At 38.9% G+C, this 22,233-nt stretch overlaps 2 pseudogenes; one reads left to right on the top strand and one right to left on the bottom strand.

Annotated features, from left to right (window-relative positions):
* Window positions 1-629: 629 nt before the first annotated feature.
* Window positions 630-7,817, bottom strand: LOC126948995 (cytochrome b-c1 complex subunit 6, mitochondrial-like; annotated as a pseudogene).
* Window positions 7,818-14,541: 6,724 nt separating this feature from the next.
* Window positions 14,542-16,081, top strand: LOC126949364 (RNA-binding region-containing protein 3-like; annotated as a pseudogene).
* Window positions 16,082-22,233: the final 6,152 nt, after the last annotated feature.

Raw genomic sequence — 22,233 nt, 5'->3', positions numbered from 1 at the left:
AATGCCTAGAAATGTGGAAGCAGCTTTGGAATTGGGTAATGGGTATAGGCTGGAAGAGTTTCGAGGTTCATGCTAGAAAAAAAAATTAAAAATTAAAAAATTTTAAAAAGCCTACATTGCCATGAATGTCCCATGAAGGGCAATTCTGATGAGGTCCCAGAGAGAAAGGAGGAAAGTTTGCTGTAGAGAAAACCTCAGTCTTCTTAGAGAATTCCCAAGTGGTCATGAACAGAACATTGGTTGAAATACAGACAATAAAGGCCATTCTGATGAGGACTCAGATGGAAATGAGGAACGTGTCATTGGGCAATGGAGGAAAGGCAATTCTCATTATAAACTGGAAGATGACTTGATTGAATTGTGTTCATGTTCTAGTGTTTTGTGGAAGGTTGAATTTGTGAGCAATGAAATTGTATATTTGGTTGAGGAAATCTTGTTTTCATAGTTCACAGAACTTTATTAAGATAGAATCACTGCTAATTACATAGAAGTTACTTGTCTAAGCCAAAATCCATGAGGTTCGTATAAACTTACAGTTACACAAATTAGAAGCAAATGGCATATTCAAAACCATAAGGAAAGATCCTTATGCTGAGGTGATGAAGGCTGAAGTAAATATGTCTGTACATTTATTTCAAGCTGTTAAAGAGTTTGTGGGTCACTCAGTGGTCCCTTGCATGCAAAAAGTCCAAGAGCTCCTCCATATCATCCTCTTCTTTGTGACTGAAAGGATACACACTCATCACAGAGCTCTAGCCGCTCCTGGCCTTTACACATTTCTCCAGCTGCTTGCATTGCTCTCTTTCTGTTGTTAGGGGATCCAGTAATTCCTCCTCTTGCTCTTCCTCCTCCATGAGATCTTCGGACCTGGTCAGCATCTTTCACTCATCTTCCAGTTCCACGTCTGGCTATGGTTCTGAATTCAACACACTCAACCTGCAACAGCGGCACCTAATCCACTTCAGAATCAAGAAGGACTTGTCAGCTGAGGAAAGTTTTAAGCAGTGTTGAAAGTACAGTTGGCTTCTCTTGATTGCTCCTTGTGAAGTGTGAGCGGAGAGAAATGACTCACAGAATAATTATTAATCAAAAGGGAAGCAGAACTTAAAGATTTAGACAATTCTCAGCCTATCCATATTAGAAAAAAAATGAGAAAGCCTGTATAGAAGAGAACATGAAGGGTGTGACCAAATCTGATAAGGAAATTAGCATGGATTGGCTATCTCAATGGGAACCAGGTGCTATTCATCAGGACAATGGGGAGATTAGTCAGTTATCTAAATAGAAGTCCAAATAAGATGTATTGCACACTCTATCGTCCGATACAATGGAAGAATGACTGAAAAGACATTTTGGAGAACATCAAGGCTATACTTACAATCACAGGACAAGAATTCAAATGTCCAGGGGGCCGAGCAATTTCAAATGAGGGGCCACTACTGTTTAGCACATCACATCACGGGCTTCCTTACCCCAAACTCCATAACCATGCTCCTCAATCACTCCATGTGCTGCACACAGCAAAGCTGTAGAAGCATGGCTGCTTCCACCTAGATTTCAAATTATGCCCCAAAGAGCCACAGGACCCAGACAGAGCGCTGTCTGTGAGGAAAAGCCATTGCAAGGAGCCCCAACAAGGACAATGCCCAGCAAAGCCACAGGGTAGGTATACCCAGAGTCATGGGCATGGGGCTGCAACCACAGTGGGTCCTGAAGACAGTACCACTGTCCCAGTGGTTCTGGAGTGAAGAACATTAAGCCAAAGAAAATTATTCTCAAGACTTAAGGTTTGGTTGGGTGTGGTAGCTCATACCTATAATCCCAACACCTTAGGAGGCCAAGGTGGGAGGATAACTTGAGGCCAGGAGTTCAAGACCAGCCTGGACAATAGAGCAAGACCCTATTTCTACAAAAAATTTAAAAGTTAGTGGTGTCATGTGTCTGTAGTCCTAGCTACTCAGATTTTATTTTTCTTACTAAGTCTCTGATATCCAGTATAGATTTTATACTTATAGAACATCTGGAATAGCACATTTCAAGTGTGGTTAGTGATTACTGTATTGAACAGTGTAGTTCTGTAATGAAGATATATCAAAATGTATTAATATACACAATTTCAAATAAGGCAGGAGTGTCACTTGAGCCTAGGAATTTGAGGTTATAGTGAGCTATGATTGCACCACTTCACTCCAGCCTGGGTGACAGTGTGAGACTCTGTCTATAAAAAATTTTTTCAATTAAAAAGACTCTAGATTTAATGTTGTTTGCTCTCCCACCATTATATTTTGGAAGCACATCATATGTTTGATTTCATGGATTCACAGCCAAAGAGCAATATGATTCAGAATGAATCATACCTTGAGTCTCACTCATATCTAATTTAGATGATACTTAGATAAGACTTTGGACTTTAAACATTTAAGTTGATGCTAGAATAAGATAAGACTTTGGGGGCTATTGATATGACCTGAATGTATCTTGTGTGTGAGAAAGACATGTATTTGGGGGGAACAAGAGCAGAATGCAATTAACTAAATTTTTATGACCCCCCGTGATTTCATATATTAAAATTCTAGCCACCTAGGTGATAGTATTAAAATGTAGGGACTTTGCTAAGTGATTAGGACATAAGAGCAAAGCCCTCATGAATGGGATTACAAAAAAGACTCTAGAGACATCTCTCACCTCTTCTGCCACTTGAGGTTACAGGGAAAAAACAGCCACCTAAGAAGTGGGTCTCTGAATCTGCCAGTGCCTTGATCTTGGACTTCCCAGCCTCCAGAACCATGAGAAAACAATTTCTGTTGTTTATACATTACCCAGTTTTATGATAGCTTTGTTATAGCAGCCGGCACAGACTAAGCTAGTTACCAAACAAACAAACAAAAAATGGGGATTTCATTTAATACAGATTTTAAAGTGCCAATGAAAATGTTATTTCTTCTATAGAGAACACAAAACAAACAACTTCTTGTGACAAACTACAGCCAGCATGCTTTTGCATTTGAATCTCATCCCCAAAACAAATGTCTTGTATCTATTAAAATTAATAGTGCACGTCTTTTATTCAGTAACTCCTCTTCTGGGACTCTATATTTCTTAGAAATAAATATTTATAAGGATAGCCATGCTTATAATGACAATAGCAACTTGGAACAACATGAATGTATATTAGCAAGCTATATATTAAAAAGTTGTGACATATCTGCACTACAGAACTACAGTGCCCAATACAGTAGTCACTAGTCACATCTGAAATGTGGCTATCCCAGATGTGCTAGAAGTGCAAAATCTATACTGGAGATTAGAGACTTATGGTAAAAAAATAAGTGTGCAAAAAAATTTCAATAATGTTTTATATTAAGTACATGATGAAATGATAATGCTCTAGTTAACTAAAACAAAAATGTTAAAATTAATTATTCCCATTTATTTTACTTTTTTAAAACTGTGGCCATTAGAAAACTTAGAATTACACTTGTGGTTTGCATTGTATTTCTATTGGACAGTGCGAGTGTAGACTGGGAATTGGCAAATGTTTTCTGTAAAGAGCCAGAAAGGAAATAGTTTAGGTTTTGCAATATTCCTGTTGCAGCTACTCGAGCAAGTTGAGACAGCATGTAAAAAAATGAGCATGATTATGTCCCAATAAGACTTTTTGTATGGACACTGTGATTTCAATTTCATATAATTTTCACATCAAGAAATACTATTCTTCTAATTTTCCCCCAATCATTCAAAAATGTAAACACCATTCTTAGCTCATAATATATAAAAATAGGCAACAGGACAAACTCAGTCCATAAGCCATAGTTTGCTAACCCCTGTTATAAACTATCAAGGAGTTATTTTAAAATAAATTAGACCTATCTGTATTGTACATACTTTCTCTAAACAATATATTGCTGAGTAGTATGTAGAGCATTATTTTGCATTTGTAAAAAAGGCAAAATTATTAAGTTTATATGTTTACCTAATTCTATATGACCAAAGGGCTATGGAAGGATACACACCAACTGTTTATCTAACCTGTTACCAATGGACATAAGATGGGAGACAAAAAAGAAAAATTTATAGCTTTTGGTTTTTTGTCTGTGGGTTTCCTGGATGACAGCAATTAGGTATGACTCATAATATTGTGATAAAATAAAAGGTACATAAATTTCAAAAAAGTTTATTATGTACACATAAAGACTCTTACTGAAATATTGATATTATTGTTTATTTCCTTTGAATATGATTTCTGTTGATCATAACTATAAAAACTAATGAGAAAAACTTAGATCAAAACAAAATTTCAATGACATAAAATATCTTAAGTTGAAGATATTGTTTGTTACCCTTCAAATTCTACACTTTGCATTAGTAAGCATAAATAGTTAAACCTTATCTGAGCTCTTGATAAAATACAGTATTCTCCTAAGCTAGTTTTATTTCAGAAAATACTTAATACATTTCTCTACTTTCAGTTTATACCAGCTATCTACTACTGCATGGCCAATTACTCCCCCAAAATTTAAAGGCCTGGAGCAAAAAGTAAACATTTACTATCTCACACAGTTTCTGTACATCAAGAATTCAGGAGCCGTTCAGCTGTTGGTTCTGGCTCACAGTCTCTCAAGAGGCACAGACAAGCTGTCAGCCAGGGCTGCAATCATTTGAAGGCTTGACTGGGGCCAGAGGATTCATTTCCAAGTAGTTCACTCAGATGGCTATTGGCAAAGGCCTCAGTTCCTTGACACATGGACCCCTCCATAGATCCACTCAATGTACTCATGTCATAGCAGCTGGCTTCCCCCAGGATGAGGGTACAAAAGAGAGGAAGGTAGAAGCAAGCTATAATGCCTTTCATAGCCTAGACTTGGGAGTCACACATCCACAATAACTTTCTGGTGAACAGCTCAGTTCTATTCAGCGTGGGAGGGGACTACACGAGGGTGTGAATACCAGGAAGCAAGAATCATTGGGCACCATCTTGGAAGCTGGCTACTGCACACATTCCCCAGACATATTCACCAAGATAGCTATGGGCATGGCCTTAAATCTAACAATTAACCATATTTTACAAATAAAAATCTGATTAAAATATTCCAATTTGGTGTGGAGATGTATTGCAGGAAAAAACCTTTACATTATATTGAAAGTATATTTAAACTACAACTCAACTATAACAACTGACAAATCAGTGCAAAAAAAAAAAAAACACTTAGAGAACACAGGATATTTTATAAAAGCAAATTACCTAGCTGCATAAGCCACATGCTCAAGTGATTAAACACAAGAAGCAAAGCATTAGATGGAGAAAAACGGTATAGTAAAAATGAACTGTTTTAACTTACTAGTTTCTTGACAAAGTGTATACATAACATAGAAAGTACAGAATTTCATTTGGTAAAATATCAGGTTATTACATAACATATAGAATATATTTTTGGAAAAGGAATTTTAGGTATGGAAAAAAGACTAGAAGGATATGCACTGATATTAACCGTGGGTGTCTCTGGACATTTAGATTGAACAGGATTGCTTTCCTTTGGCTTATGTATTTTTATCTGTGATGTCCACAGCAAATATGAATCAGTCACTTTAATGAGAAAAAGACTTATGCAAAAATGCCCATTGTCTGTTTTCTTCTGGCTTGCATTAAGGTATTTCTGTTCCCTAAATTGCCTTTGGAAGAATTTTGAGATTCATAAGTCATTCTTACAAACCCAAAAAGGGTAAGTAACCCATTATAATGTTTATTCCTGAGGCTATAAGAAGCTAATTGTGAATAGGTGAAATAATAGATAAATTTCATTTACATTAACTTATCTTTATGTTCAATAAGGTCAAAGGTACAGATTTTGTCTCTTTCCGGTCCATAAAATATAGATTGCTATTTTCAAAGTACATCAACAGTGGTAATAGCTATTCCCATTAGTCAGTCATATAATCTTATGAAATACTGACATGATAAAACAATGCAACTGAGAAAAAACCGATAGAGCACACATTTTATTGACAAATAAATGCACAGGCTTAAATTGTCTCTCACCACCTTTATACCTGATTGACATGTTATCAGAAAAATAAAGATTTAAGCTGGCCAAGATCAATGATTTCAAAATGATTCTTTAGTGCAGATAAAAATACAAATTCAATTCAATTCTAATTCATATTTGGGTTCATGCCACTTTGACAGTTACATTTTATGGCAAAATGTACTTTAATTTTATTCAAACCTTTTTCCAGCATTTCTTAGAGATTCACTTTTTAATTTATGATACTTCCTTGCCCAATTCAAGCTTCATTCACTTTTAGATACTTTGGAAAGATAAATAACTGACACACACTGCCATTCATGAGTAATGTACCGCCTGTATCCTAAGAAAATAAAATAGGTGGCCAAAGAGATATATTTGTTTTAGAAATAAATATGTATCATATGTATAAGTAATAAAATAACAATGAATTAGAAATATGTCATAAAAATGCTTTTCTATTTTATTGAGATTAAATTATACACTGTAATATATTGTTAGGTCATATACATTTAAAGAATGAAATACCTTATTATGTCTTAAGCTAAATATAACTATGCTTGTATGTAAAGCATGCAAGTTAAGTCATATGTTTACATTTTATTCGTTTGTTACTTTCAGTATATATCCATTGGGAAATATTTTATTTGGTTGGCAAATATGGTATCATTGCAACTCTAGTCAACAAAAACACTTGAAATGCAAGGACACCTCCATGTAGTACTTAAAACTTTTCTCCAATTCATAGGTCATGATGAGTACTTTGTATTAAAAAAAAAAAAGTAAAAAAAAATTATTTATTGAGTACTTTCTACATATCAGGAACACTACTGGGCACACACTTCTTCACATACATCATTTCATTTAATCTTTTTTTTTTTTTTTTTTTTTTTTAAAGATGGAGTCTCGTCCTGTCACCCAGGCTGGAGTGCAATGGCACAATCTCAGTTCACTGCAACCTCCGCCTCCTGGATTCAAACAATTCTCCTGCCTCAGCCTCCCAAGTAGCTAGGATTACAGGCACCTGCCACCATGCCCAGCTAATTTTGTGTGTGTATGTGTGTGTATTTTTAGTAGAGACGAAGTTTCACCATGTTGGCCAGACTGGTCTCCAACTCCTGGCCTCGTGATCCGCCCACCTCAGCCTCACAAAGGGCTGGGTGTGAGCCCCTGCACCTGGCCCATTTCATTTAATCTTACAACCACCTAGCAAGGTAGAAAATATTATCTTCACTTTACAGATGAGGAAACTCACATCGGTCTGAACCCAAAGCCTAGATTCCCACCTGCTATACCTCAGAAAATCAATTAACATGTGGATCATATATTTATGACTGAGTAAGGAAAAAACAACTGTTTTTCCTCTCTTTACTCACACTCCCTCAGTACGCACCAATTCTTTGACAGACACCAACTGCCTAAAATTTAGCTCAATTGTGCCCTACAACTTAAGTCAATTTTGAGACTATCTATGTGGAGACAGTGTCAGACCCCACAGGTTAAAAGCTCAGTCCCACAAGACTGCCCTCACTTCAGATACCAGTCACAAGCCCCAGACTGTGACCTGTGCTTCTAACTGGTGTCAGCTATAAACTGAAGGATTCCCAAAACCTCCCCTTGGGCTCAATCATTTGTCAGAATGGCTCATTGAACTATGGGAAACATGTTACTTACATTTATGGTCTATTATAAAAGGATGCAACTCAGAAACAGCCAAACAGAAGAGATACTTCGGGCAAGACATGGGAGACGGGGGCAGAGTGTCCATACCTTCTCCAGCAGGTCATCCTGCATGTGTTCAGCAGCTCGGAAGCTCTCTGAACCCTGTCAAGGCTTCCTTATGCAGGTGCGATTGATTAAATCATCAGCCATTGGTAATCAACTCAACCTTCAGTCAGGAAGTGGGGCTGAAAGTTACAACTTTCTAATCACATGATTGGTTCCCCTAGAAACCAGCCCCTACCCTGAGGCTATCTAGGGGCCACCAGCCATTAGTCATCTCATCAGCATGTAAAAGGACATATCACTTCAGAGATTCCAGAGGTTGTAGAAGCTGTGTACTAGAAAATGGGGGTTGGGAGGATATATTTCTTATAATATAATATTATAATCACAATATCACAGTGCCCTATATACTTGTTTCTCTCACTTATTCACAGGTGAGACCATTAACAGACACCATTCACCTGGTAGCAAACTCTCATGTCTAAGTCAGCGATGGGAATGTACATTTGCCTTTATAAGATCTGCCTTACAAAGCTCATCTTTAAAGAAATTTCAAACATTGCACATTGTCAACTGAAGAATGACAACGTTCATACATTGTTGTTTTTCTTTGTTTGTTTGTTTGTTTTAGAGATAGGGTCTCATCATGTTGCCCAGGCTGATCTCAAACTCCTGAGCTCAAGGGATCCACCTGCCTTTGCCTCTGAAAGTGCTGGGATTATAGGCATGAGCCACCACACCCAACCCAAGGTTCCTAAATTTGGAAAGGAGAGTTTTATTTCTCATAAAGGGTTGCAGCCTGCAGGATGGCCATTCTGACAGGCTGGAAAATGTAGCTTCCCACCAGAAGCCAAAAACAGGCATCTTGAGGTTGGGAAGAATAAGACAAGGATATATGTTGATAGGAGTGGCCAAATACACATATCCCACAGATTATAGGAGGAGCTGTGAACATTTGTGAAGGGGAGGCATGGGCATGTGTAGTAGGCTAACATGTACACAACATGTAGCTCATGTTCACTTTGGGGTGGAGACTTAACATTTAAATGTATTACAATTAGGCCCTATAAGGCCAAATGTGAAGCAGAGGACACAAAGGCCCTCTGTGCATAGCCTTCAAAGACTGTCCAGAACCATCCCATGGTCAACGGTCTTTTATCAGGAAGAAATGCTGGTTGGCTGCTGTATTGAAGTCACAAAAAGGAGGGGTAGCATCAGGCAGTTGGTTGATATCAGTGGAGGACCCAGTCTTTCAAAAGCACTGGTTTTGTTTAACCCTTAGGGAAGAAAGCCTAACGGTGTTTAGTGAGGGAGGGGATATAATGAGGTGTGTCTGACTTCCCACCCTGCCATGGCTAAGAACTCAATTTTTAAGGTTTCTCTAGGGTCCCCTTGGCCAAGAGGCGGTTCTTTCAGTTCGCTGGGAAGCTCGGAATTTTATTTTTATTTCTCAATGTCATCTCCTATTTATTCTCTAGATCTGATTATAGGTAGGCTACTTGTAAGCACGGTCAAGAATTGCAAATCCTGACCGTGCATAGCGTCTCACATCTGTAATCCCAACACTTTGGGAGGCTGAGGTGGGTGGATGAATTGGGTTCAGGAGTTTGAGACCAGCAATTTAGTGAGACCCTACCTCTACTAAAAAAAATTTTTAAAACTTATCTGGGTGTGGTGGGGTATGCCTATAGTCCCAGGTCCTCAGGAGGCAGAGGTGGGAGAATCCTTTGAGTTCAGGAGGTTGAGGCTGCAATGAGCCATGATCATGCCACTGGGCCCCAGCAAACAGAGCGAGACCCTCTGTCTAATTTTTTTAATTGCAAATTCTATTGCCTTGCATTAACCAACCCCTGTTCTTCCTGTTCATGTTGGAGTAAGATAAATAAGAGAAGGAAATAATGGATATGAAGGTAACTTCCCAGTATTCACCCTGCCCCAGACAACTGGTTGAGCCAATCATGTTCATTTCATAGTCTAGTAAATAAGAATTTTCAGCTGACAATGAGATAGCAGGGAAAACCTCATGGGGTGGGGGGTTGTTGCTAAGCAAATTTTCTACTCCTAAGAAAGAACCACAGAAGACTCTTCTAGACATAATTGTGACTGTATAGGACACTTGCAACTAACTTTCAAAAGCATCCTGCTTTTAGGCTAAAATAATGCTATCCTGAGAATGCTCTATGAATTCAAAGAGTCTGATTTCCTCAATGGTATCGCTGAGCCACTCAGAATACCAGACATAAAGCTCGTCTGACTTCTGGGCTGTTAAGTGAGATAATATATCTTCTATCTTTAAAACTGGCTTGAGTTAAGTTTCTGTTACTTGCAGTCAAAAGACCCTATTTTATACCAGTGGTAACCAATCAATGGTTATATACTTATTTGGGCAGTCAATACCATTCTTAACTGACCAGAGTTTCATTTAATATAGTTGAGTAATAAACTATCCCCAAACCTAGTGGCATAAAACAACCAGTTATTGTACTCACAGATTTTGTAGGTCAGGAACTTGGACAGAGCACAGAGAGAATAGCATGTCTATGCTCCATGATATGTGAGGTCTGAGATGGAGGCCTAAAAATCTTTGAAGTCTTTAGAGTCCTTGAAGACTGAGGGCTTGATCATCTAAACGTTCATCCACCCGCATGGTTTTGTTAGCTATTGGCTGAGAACCTAGTTGAAGGTGTTGGCTAGAACATGTTCACCTGGCTTCTCCATGTGGCCTGGGCTTCCTCAAAACATGGTAACTGGGTTTGGTTCCACAGGTCTACATCCCAAGAGGGAGTGAAGGCCAAGCAGAAGCCACATCACCTTTGATGTGCTAACTTCAGAAGTCACCCAGTGCCACCTCCATTGCATTCTATAGCTCAGGACAGTTACCAAGTTACATCCAGTTTCAAGCAGAGGGAACAAAGAAATGTCATTATCACGTTGTAAGAATAGCATACAGCATGGGATGTATATTTGTATGGCCAACTTTGGAAATGCCATCTGCCACAGTTTGCTTCTGGCCACAGTAATTCACAACCCTAGCACATGCAAAATATACCATTCCTCTCTTGAAACCCTCAAGTCTTATTGCAGAATCAGCCCAAAGTCCACGATCTTGTTGCCACAGTCACCTCAGGTCCAGGTACAGATGTGGCTCTTCAGATGCAATTCTTTGACTTATAGCTGCTCAACTATATTCCTCTCCATCTTAAGATTGTTAATCGATGAGACAATTTATCTATTCCAGAAACATTCAACATTTAATGGTGGGACAGCCATAGACTCCCTGCTAAGTACAGCCCTCTTCATAAAGAGTGGGCATGGGAGACAGACTGTCATCACTGTTTCACCACAGTTCTAAAATTCAAACAGGTGTACATTGCCATTCCATTGATTAGAGGGGCTCTTACCACACACACACAAAGGGTTACTTCTCTGTAACATAATGGATGTGTTAATTTGCTCGAGTATAGTAACCATTTCTCTATGTATAAAGTATATCAAAACATCATGTTGTCCAGCTTACATATGTAACATTAAATAAATAATGTTTTAAAGTAAAATAAAATAAAGTCTAATCATTTTCAAAGTGGCAGAACACAGACCCCATCTCTTGATGGAACACTGTCCATATCATATTTTAAAAAGAGAATGTGGGATGGAATATATAGCTATAGCTATAGATTCATTCATTATGGAAAATACAATCTGCTGCAACTAGCTCAGAGATATGTTTAATTAGGGTTAGCTTCATATCTATAGACTATAATCTATAAGCAGTCCCAGGATCATTGCATAAAATGCACTCGCTGGATGAAAGATCTGAGTCTGACTACCAACTGGGTCATCAAGAATAAGATTCAGTCCCTTTGTAGGCCTCATCACTCTTATTTATGAAAGATATATTTAAAATAGGCCATCCCTAAGGTTGTTTCCATGTCAAAAATATACTATCACTCATTTATTTTAAAAGATGCTCAGATGTTTTCCACCAATTGCTGTTTATCTGATGTTTACTTAATTTTGCTTAAACATCAGTGTCCTCATCTGGGAAATGAGTACAATCATAACAATGTTTATCTTTTAAGGTTGTTATGGAAATGAAATGATATATGTCAAAAAGCTTAAAATGAAACCTGGAACACAGTAAGTACTTAATAAATGTCCATTATTTAACAGAAAATTCAGTCACATTTGATAACCACACAGTTTGACCACTTGGAAAGCTCATCAGTTACAAAAGAGGTTACTTTTATCAAAATGTTAAATCAGTAGATAGAGACACAGGCCAGATACATATAATCCCAGTATCCAATAAATGTGAAAAGAAATTGCTCTTTTCTGTTATTTTTAATAAAAAATATTTATTGGTGCCAGACCGGGTGTTAAAGATTTATATGCATTTGATGCTTACATAAACCTTATAAGGCAGTTTTTAGAATTGAAAATTACTATATTTACCTACCCCATGAAATATTACTTTCTACACTGCTATAAATTCTCTACATTTTTAATACTTTTCACTTTTCTGCACTACCAGATATACCAGGCGAAAATGTTTAAGAGAGATACTGAGGGTTATTAATAGACATCATTAGTAATAAACCACAATGTTAATTTCATGCCCCAAATGCTTCTTATCTTGCTCCTAATTGAAAAGAATTCCTTGTCTGGACCTCTCAGCCTCATGTCACCCCCAAAGCATAGCCAAGGATTGGTTCCCTTTCTTAAAGAGTTAGACAATTGAAAGATGAATAAGAAAGGGCAACCTTTCAAATAAGAGTTTCTAAAATAAGAGAAAAAAATTCCTGAAAGAGGAGAGATAGGGAAATCTCCCCTAATCATATGATGTCTTTATTCCAATCATGAGAGTCCCTATTTCAACTGTTGTCTTTTGAATTATCAGGCTACCTTTAAAAATATGAAATGATTTAAAATATTCAACTTGCCCTGGTACTTTTCAGAGCTAATATTTGTTGGGAATCTCCAAGAAGGGTCTGTGAAGTATATATTTAACCTTGAAACTCATTTTTATTTTTCTGGTTGGACTAGTATTTATTGGAACATTCAGGGACTGTCAGAATGAACTTATCAGTAATATACACATTCTTGGCAGTTATTCAGATGGAGAAATGGTAGTTTTGGTTTGGGAGAGGAATAAGGGGAATTGAGGCACTTCTTGGGTAGACAGTCTTAGATGGAGTGACTTACTGCAGCACTCCAAATGTCAGGATCAGCAGGAAGGCAAGAATGCCTAGAAACTGGGAACAGGAAGAGGGATATTCCCCCAGATACGTTTAAATCACTTTACGCTATTTCCTTTCATCTTACCAACTTCTGCGGGCTATTCCATTAATTCAACATGTGAACTGTAAAATGATGCCTGACCCAGGAACGTTATCCTTATTCTGGTCCTTACTAATCCTTGTACTCCAGAGTATGAACTATCATCTACAAAATATGGGGCATGGTTGGGCACAGTGGCTCATGAGGTAATCCCAGCACTTTGGGAGGCCAAAGCAGGCGGATTACTTTAGGTCAGGAGTTAGCCACCAGCTTGGCCAACATGGTGAAATCTCATCTCTACTAAAAACACAAAAATTAGCCGAGCATGCCAGCATGTGCCTGTAGTCCCAGCTACTTGGGAGGCTGAGGCACAAGAATAGCTTTAACCCGGGAGGCAGAAGTTGCAGTGAGCCGAGATCACACCGCTGCACTCCAGCCTGGGCGACAGAGCAAGACTTTGTCTCAAAAAAATAAAACAAAATGTGGGGCATGGACTAATTTAGTTATGGCAAATAGGAGTCATTCCACTTACAGAGGCTGATCAATCCTAGTAGCTTCCATCTATATTTGTTAATAAAAATAATTTTTTCGAAGACATGAGATCCTCTATCTCATTGGTAGTAGGATAGGAAATGGAGCCATTATCAACTTCCCTGGTCTGCCTAGAGTTTAGGTGTGGAGAATGAAAACATATGGCCTCTTGTCTGCCATCCAGCACCAGGGACTCATTAAGTTCTGACAGTTTATGATCCTGACCCTGATAAGCAACCCTTGGGCTGCTGTTTGCTGGGGATTGTACCGATGTCTTCCCTAGAAGGAAGAATGTAGTAAGAGGATCCTGAAAGTTGAAAATAATAATAGTGACGATAAAGTATGGATATAAACATGTTATTCTTCCTTTTGGAGTAAAAAAAATAAATGATATCTTATATCATTATTTGGGAGCTTTGCATTAGATACCAATTTCTCTGAAACACAGAAGCCCACGCTCTTAAGTGGTACAGCCTTTGTCATAATTTAAAACATTCATCCACAAAGTATAATATATGCTATCCATCTTGGACAGTTCAAAATGTTACACTTAATTTTATTTGATTAAAAGCCTAATTTTGGCCAGGCACAGTGGCTAACTCCTATAATCCCAGTACTTTGGAAGGCTGAGGCAGGCAGATCAGGCGAAGTCAGGAGTTCAAGACCAGCCTGGCCAACATGGTGAAACCTCGTCTCTACTAAAAATACAAAAATTAGTCAGCATTCTGGCACATGCTTGTAATCCCAGCTGCTAGGGAAGCTGAGGCGGGAGGATCACTTGATCCTCCCAGGAGGATCGGAGGTTGCTGTGAGCAGAGACTGTGCCACTGCACTCCAGCCTAGGCAACAGAGCAAGATTTCATCTCAAAAAAGAAAAGAAAAAAAAAAAAAACCTAACTTTTTAGCTTTGCCCAGCTTTCCACAATTAATCTTGACATATAAAACAGTGAGTCCCACACATCTCTGGGCCAATTTTTGCTTGAAAATGGCAGCTCTCTAGCAGCTGTTTGCAACATCAAGGGGATGCACAAGCTCCTCCTCACTTTCCCTGCCTCAGGGCGACCAAACCCTTCTGGTGAGGCACCTGCCAGCTGAGCTGACCACTGAGTTCTTGAGAAAGAGGACTTGCTGAAGTACTTGCTGAAGTACTTCAAGGCACAGTTGGTACATGTCCTGTCAGACAAGGGGCAGCTGAAACATGCAGCTTTTGCCACATTCTCTAAAAAGCAGCTATAAAGGCATTGACAAGACTCCATCAGTCATTGAATTTGCAAAAGAGAAAGACCAAGCTCACTCCCCAGGTCCCACTTCAGTCTCAAAAAAAAAAAAAAAATTCTGATGACCCTGTCAAAGATGATAAAGAAAAGAAAGAACTTGGTTATTTAACAGTAGAAAATGGAATTGCACCAAACCATGGGCTGACTTTTCCTAATTCATGCCTCAAATATATGTATTCACCACCTTCCAGCACAATCCTAGCAAACAGAGTAAATGCTTTGGCAAGCATGCCTAAGTTCTATGTACAGGTCCTTCATCTTATGAATAAAATGAATTTGCCCACACCTTTTAGACCAATTACTGTGCGACCTCCCATGTATGAAGACCATATGCCATTGCATGCACCTCTTCCACCCACATCTCCTCAGCCACCTGAGGAACCTCCTTGGCCAGACGATGATGAGGAATTATCTAGTGAAGAATTAGAATATGAAAGCAGTGATGATGAGGACTGACAGAGAATGAACAAACCAATGGAACTAGCAAATCTTCAGCTCAAAAGACCCAAAACAATAAAGCAGCACCATGTGAAAAAAAAAGAGAAAATTAAAGGATATGTTGAGCACACTTTTGTGTCCTTCACACAGCAGTTTACATCCAGTGCTGTTACCTTCAGATGTATTTGACCAACCACAACCTGTAGGTAATAAAAGAATTGAATTCCATATATCTACCGACATGCCAGCTGCATTTAAGAAAGATTTAGAGAAGAAACAAAATTGTGAGAAAAAAACTATGATTTACCTGCTACTGAAGTTGATGCATCCAATACAGGATTTGGAAAAATCTTTCCCAAACCTAATTGGAACATCACAGAGGAGATTAAAGAAGACTCTGATGAAATGCCATCAGAATGTGTTTCTAGAAGGGAACTGGAAAAGGACAGAATTTCTAGAGAAGAAATGGAAACACTTTCAGTTTTCAGGAGTTATGAACCTGGTGAACAAAAATGTAGAATTTATGTAAAGAATTTAGCTAGACATGTTCAAGAAAAGGACCTTAAGTATATTTTTGGAAAATATGTTGACTTTTCATCAGAAACACAGTGGATCACGTTTGATATACGTTTGATGAAAGAAGGTCGTATGAAAGGACAAGCTTTCACTGCACTTCCTAAGGAAAAAGCAGCAGCAAAAGCCTTAAAGGAAGCTAATGGATATGTGCTTTTTGGAAAACCCATGGTGGTTCAATTTGCTCGATCTGCTAGGCCAAAACAAGATCCTAAGGAAGGAAAAAGAAAGTGTTAAAAATTAACAAAGGTTTCTTTTGAATCCTGTATCTTTCAAGTGCTTTCCAACTTGGATAAGAAGAAATTGACTACCTGGACTATGGAACTGTCCATAACAGCTTTGAAAGTATACTTAAAAATTAAATATGTATGCCTTTAAATCAGTGTATTGGAACTATATTACATGTATTTTAATGACTTTCTTCAAATATAATCAATTATTTTCTTTTTCTTTTTTTTCTTTTTTTTGGGGGGGGATGGAGTCTTGCTCTGTTGCCCAGACTGGAGTGCAGTGGCACCATCTCAGCTCACTGCAAGCTTTGCCTCCTGAGTTTATGCCATTTTCCTGCCTCAGCCTCCCAAGTAGCTGGGACTACAGGCATCCGCCACCACGCCTGGCTAATTTTTTTTTCGTATTTTTAGTAGAGACAGGGTTTCACCGTATTAGCCAGGATGGTTGTGATCTCTTGACCTCGTGATCTGCCCACCTCGGCCTCCCAAAGTGCTGGGATTACAGGTGTGAGCCACTGTGCCCGGCTGCGAGTACAGTATTTTAAGTCTAATAATGAAAGAATGCTTACATGTCACATAAAAATGTTATCAACTAACAATTAGAACATCTGGAAAGTTTTTGTATATGTGATTCCCTAGTACCTAATTACTGGACAAGCTTTTAAAAAATACACGCTTCTCCCACAAATGATTAAGAAAACCTGTGATTAGTCACACCTGTAACTTGTAAGTTTATTCATTAGTTCATTCAGTAGTTACTTATAGACTACCTACTCTGAGCCAAGTACTCTCATAGAACGTTGAAGAGAAACATATTCATTAACTTCACTCATTCATCTAATAAATTCTGAGAGGTAGGCTCTGTGCTATGTGCTAGAGATATGGTAGTGGATAAGACAAAGTACAACCTGGGAGATAGACAATCAAATAATCACACTGACCAATTCAAGAGGCAAGAGAATGTTCAGGAAACCAAGGCCAGGAGAGATTGTGACTTTCCCAGGGTACCCAGTTAGTCAGAGAGGAAGCTGGACCTAGAATCTGTCTTCCAGATCTGTTCAGAGGTTACAACATTGAAAATGGCTGTCACTCCCTGCATTCCCGCTATGCTACTTCCTGTGCTGGGTGCTCATTTATCCTCACACATGATGACTCCATTTCATTCTGATACCTTAAAACGATTCTGGAAAGGGAATCCTCAAAGGCCCTGCAAAAGCCTGAAGGCTTTACCCTCCTGCATTCTCCCTGCCCCCAACACATCTGCACATCTCTGAGAGGGGCTCAGTTCTCCCTGGCTCAGTTCCCTGCCCAGGTGACATGTGAGCAATTACAAAGCCATGGAAACTATTCCCAGAACACTGGTTTTCAAGCATGGCTGAATGCCATAATCACCTGGTCAGGGGTCGGGAGAGAGGGAATGCGCTTTAAAACTAGCTTACCAGGCTGGGCACGGTACGGTGGCTGACACCTGTAATCCCAGCACTTTGGGAGGCTGAGGCAAGTGGATCGCTAGAGCTCAAGAGTTCGAGACCAGCCTGGTCAACATGGCAAAAACTCGTCTTCATAAAAATACAAAAATTAGCCAGGCGTGGTGGCAGGCATCTGTAATCCCTGCTACTTGGGAGACTGAGGCACAAGAATCAGTCGCTTGAGCTCAGGAGGCAGAGGTTTCAGTGAGCCAAGATCAAACCACTGTACTCTAGCCTAGGCAACAGAGCAAGACTTCATCTCAAAAAACATAAAACAAAACAAACTAGCTTACCAGCAAGGCATGATCCAATATAGAGGTTACCAAAGTATGCCCCCAGTACAGCAGCATCAGTAGAATCTTTGAACTTGGTAGAAATGCAGAGTCTTGGGCCCCTTCCCCAACCCCACTGAATGAGAAGTCTATAGGTAGCCCTACCATCTGCGCTCTAACAAGCCCTCTGAATGGTTCTGAGGCTGTAACTATTTATCTAGGAGTTATCAGGTAAGGGCTAGGGACTATTTTTAAGTATTTCAGGTAATTTAGAAGTCTAGAGAGTTGGGAACCACAAGGAGAGCATTCCTCACTGCAAAAAAACACACTTTGGAATGTCCTAGGGCAGTGAGGTAAATGGTATACAAAAGAGAAAACTTTCAAGAACAGTAAGTTTAGAAAAATTTGGCAGACAATTTAAAAATTGAAAAGCATTGCTATTAATTACAGTACATGCAAAAGTTACACTATAGGATAAAAAACTTATTTTGCAAAACAATCCTATTTTGAGACCTAGAAAACTAATCTTTCAAAGTTATCTATTCTAGAAACAATTTAAGGAATACATTCCTGAAATAGAGAAAAATGTTCTGTTTCAGTTTTTATCTTAAATAAAAAACATGGTATTTTTTTCACTATTTGTTTTCCTATTGACAGTTAATATTACTTTCAATTATTGCTGTTTTAAACGTTCATAATGTTATTTTATATTTGTTAAGCATATCTATATTCTTTATGTTCTTTAATAATTGAAAATTGGGCTGAGTGCAATGGTACAGGCCTGTAATCCTAACAATTTGGGAGGGCAAGGCAGGTGGATTTCTGGAGCCCAGGAGTTTGAGACCAGCCTGGGCAACATGGTGAAACCCCAAACCCCATCTCCAGACACACAAAGAAAATATATAATAATTAGCTGGGCTTAGTGGACATGCCTGTAGTTCCAGCTACTCAGGAGGCTGAGGTAGGAGGATCGCTTGAACCCAGGAGGTAAAAGCTGCAGTAAGCCAGGCTCACACCACTACACTCCAGTCTGGGTGACAGAGAGAGATTTTGTCTTACAAAGAAGAAAAAAGGAAAATTAATAGGAAAGAGATAAAATGATAAAGACCATCACATTCTTGATTATAGACTGCATAGTATTAGTGAAAATAAAATTCTCAACAACTAAAACTTTTTTCCTCTTATTATTAATTCCAAAGTAAATGTCCCACACAAACACTGTAATAGGATAATTTTTGGCACCAAATCAATACTTGCTATCATATCCCAGGTCTGTCAAGACCCTGGTCAATGGTGTTGTCCCTCTGAGTCTCTTACGAGATTCATGTCAAGTGCCTGGACTGTGCCAAGTAACACCCTCCTTCAAACACAACAACAGCTTTGTGCAGGTGGGAACCTTAGAATCCACACTTTCAAATGGGAGAATGCAAGCATAAAGTAGTTAAGCCATGTAGCTGACTCGGCTGACTCCAGGCAGTCGGCCACCAGTCTTCATCCCTGCCCTGTCACTGTCCTGTCTCCATCACGCCTAAGGCAGCACCAGAAACACAGTGGATGCTCAGGAAATGCAGCACTATTTTGTTTGTTTGCTGTGTGTATTGGCTTTTGCTTGGGCCAGCTTAAGACTTTCAAAGCCCCGAGTTACTGAAAAGCTTACATAATTCAAATTTTAAAACCATGCTCAACTATAAAGGAAGCTGAACAAAGTCCAACAAAGTCTTTTTCTCATGATGACTCTTCTGATGCTTTATTAAAAGGTCAAATGTAAAAATTCTTTAAAGTAAATGTGTGGGCCAATTTCAAATGATGGAGGGTTCTTTCTAGACATCCCCCTACTCAGGGCTTATGCTAGGTATGACTGAGAGGAGGAGACGAAAGGTTGCCTTCTACATCGGGGTCCTCAACCCGCGGGCCAGGAACCAGTACTGATCTGTGACCTGTTAGGAATCGGGCTGTACAGCAGGAGGTGAGCTGGCAAGAGAAGCTTCATCTGTGTTTACAGCTGCTCCCCATGGCTTGCATCACCACCTGAGCTCTGCCTCCTGTCGGATCAGCAGTGGCATTAGATTCTTATAGGAGTGTGAACCCTATTGTGAACTGCACATGCAAGGGATCTAGATTGCATGCTCCTTATAAGAATCTAATGCCTGATGATCTGTCACTGTCTCTCACCACCCCCACATGGGGCCGACCATTCAGTTGCAGCAAAACAAGCTCAGAGTACCCTCTGATTCTACATAACGGTGAGTTGCATAATTATTTCATTGTGTATTACAATGAAATAATAGAAATGAATTGCACAATACATGTAATGTGCTTGAATCATCCCAAAACCATCCCCCCACACGGCCAGTCCGTGGAAAAACTGTCTTTCATAAAACTAGTCCCTGGTGCCAGAAAGTTTGGAGACCACTGTTCTACATGATCATTGCTTCAGTGCATCCCTGACTCAGCAGATACTTGAGAGAGCTGCAAGAGAAGACTGGGTGCTAGAGGATACTCTCCTGAGGTTTTAAAATTTCACTACCAATTCAGGTTTAGTCGCCTCAGTCAAAAACAATCTTGGAGTCTCACCTCCAAGGACATTTGCTTGAGCATGCAGGCATGGTTGACTTCAGTTCTCACATGAGTGCAAGAGCTCCTCCTGCTGGCAGAGGTGAGAGCAACACTCCAGAGTACATGCGTGAAGCAGGCAGCTTCTGTCATCATGGTGTGCCATCATGGTATGGCAAGAAGAAACCAACCTTTGACATGAATTGAATATAAAAACCTGCATCCAATCAAATGCATGGACTTGACTGTCTTGAAAAAATTCAAATTCTTCATCCTAGATTAGCTCTAATTTGGGGTTCTCTCAGCGCATTGGCTGACCAACTCGCCTTCTAAAATACTAATCACCAAATGCCATACATCCCTGGGTTCCATTCTGAACTGCTCACCTTATTCCAAAGCCCCCATATGAAATGTCTCTTGTGACAAGTGTGGGGAAAATGTGGTGAAGAGTTAAAAGTGAATCTCTTACCTCTTTGAACTGTTTTCTTCGTACTTCGTGTACACAGATACACTTTTGATGTGTTAACTAGAAAATCTGACTAGAAAAGAACAAAGCAGCTGTCACTGGAAGGAAGACACTGACAAAAAAAACCACACAGCCCTTTATTGAAGAACTGTCAAGCCCATCCTACAGTTCTGGGGTTGTCTGTGGTATTTATCAAAGACCTAGATCTGATGCAGGAAATTAAAAATAATAATAATAATAAATCTATCCACTGGGCATTTATTAAAGGAATCTAAAATTATATTACATTTAAAATAACCAAAATGGATATTTTAACAATTCAAATACAAGGTTGTTTTTATTAGTTACATATATAGATGCATATTTGTATATTCCTGTGCATGCTTTCTTACCACAAAAATACACATGTATATATAGAGAATAAAGATATATACATAGATAATGTGTTTACACACAAATTAAAAACATTTTTTTCACTATGAGAAGAATCTTTTAATGTGTTTAAACTTTTTTTTGATATAACCTTTATGTTAATATTACATGTAAAATTGAAGCTTTTAAATATTTCTGAAATTTGCTTAAATGGTCTGTCCAGGAAAGTGGATTCCTGCATTTCATGTTGCTCAATGGACTCACAGTATTTTCCTGAATGTCATTCCCAGCTTTGAGATAACATACATGTTTTTCTTCCCTCTATGCCATTATATATTTATTATAAAATTTTCTGTTCTATGTGCTATTTCAGCCCAGTCCTAATTACTGTATTACATGGAATTCAATTATCTTTTTCTAAGTAAATATACTGTATGTAGTAAGAGTAGTGGCCGGGGGGTGGTGGCTCACACTTGTAATCCCAGCACTTTGGGAGGCCAAGGCAGGTGGATCACCTGGGGTCAGGAGTTCAAGAGCAGCCTGGCTAACATGATGAAATCCTGTCTCTACTAAAATTACAAAAATTAGCCAGGTGTGGTGGTAGGCACCTGTAATCCCAGCTACTCAGGAGGCTGAGGTAGGAGAATCACTTGAACCCAAGAGGCGAAGGTTTCAGTGAGCTGTCATCGCGCCATTGCACTCCAGCTTGGGCAACAAGAGTGAAACTCCATCTCAAAAGATAAATAAATAAATAAGAGTAGTTTTCTTACAAAACCCCATGACATGAACATGAGGAGAAAAGAAATCTAGGAGGGAGTGCACAGAAAAGCAGAATCGATAAAATTGCTAAGCGTAGCTGGAAATAGTCCATATATTCAAACAAATCTATCTCCTCATATTTCCTGGTCACATTGCCAGATTATAGGATAAGCTTCAGACTTGAGGCTTCACATCTTAGCTATATCATTTAAGAGTTGTATTGTCTGTGGGCAGGTTACTTCTGAGCCTCAGTTTCTTTGCCTGTAAA

This window comes from Macaca thibetana, chromosome 2 (assembly GCF_024542745.1).
Source record: "Macaca thibetana thibetana isolate TM-01 chromosome 2, ASM2454274v1, whole genome shotgun sequence".
NCBI lineage: Eukaryota > Metazoa > Chordata > Mammalia > Primates > Cercopithecidae > Macaca > Macaca thibetana.
The sequence above is the reverse complement of the archived record's forward strand: the minus strand, read 5'-3'. Positions and strand labels throughout refer to the sequence as shown.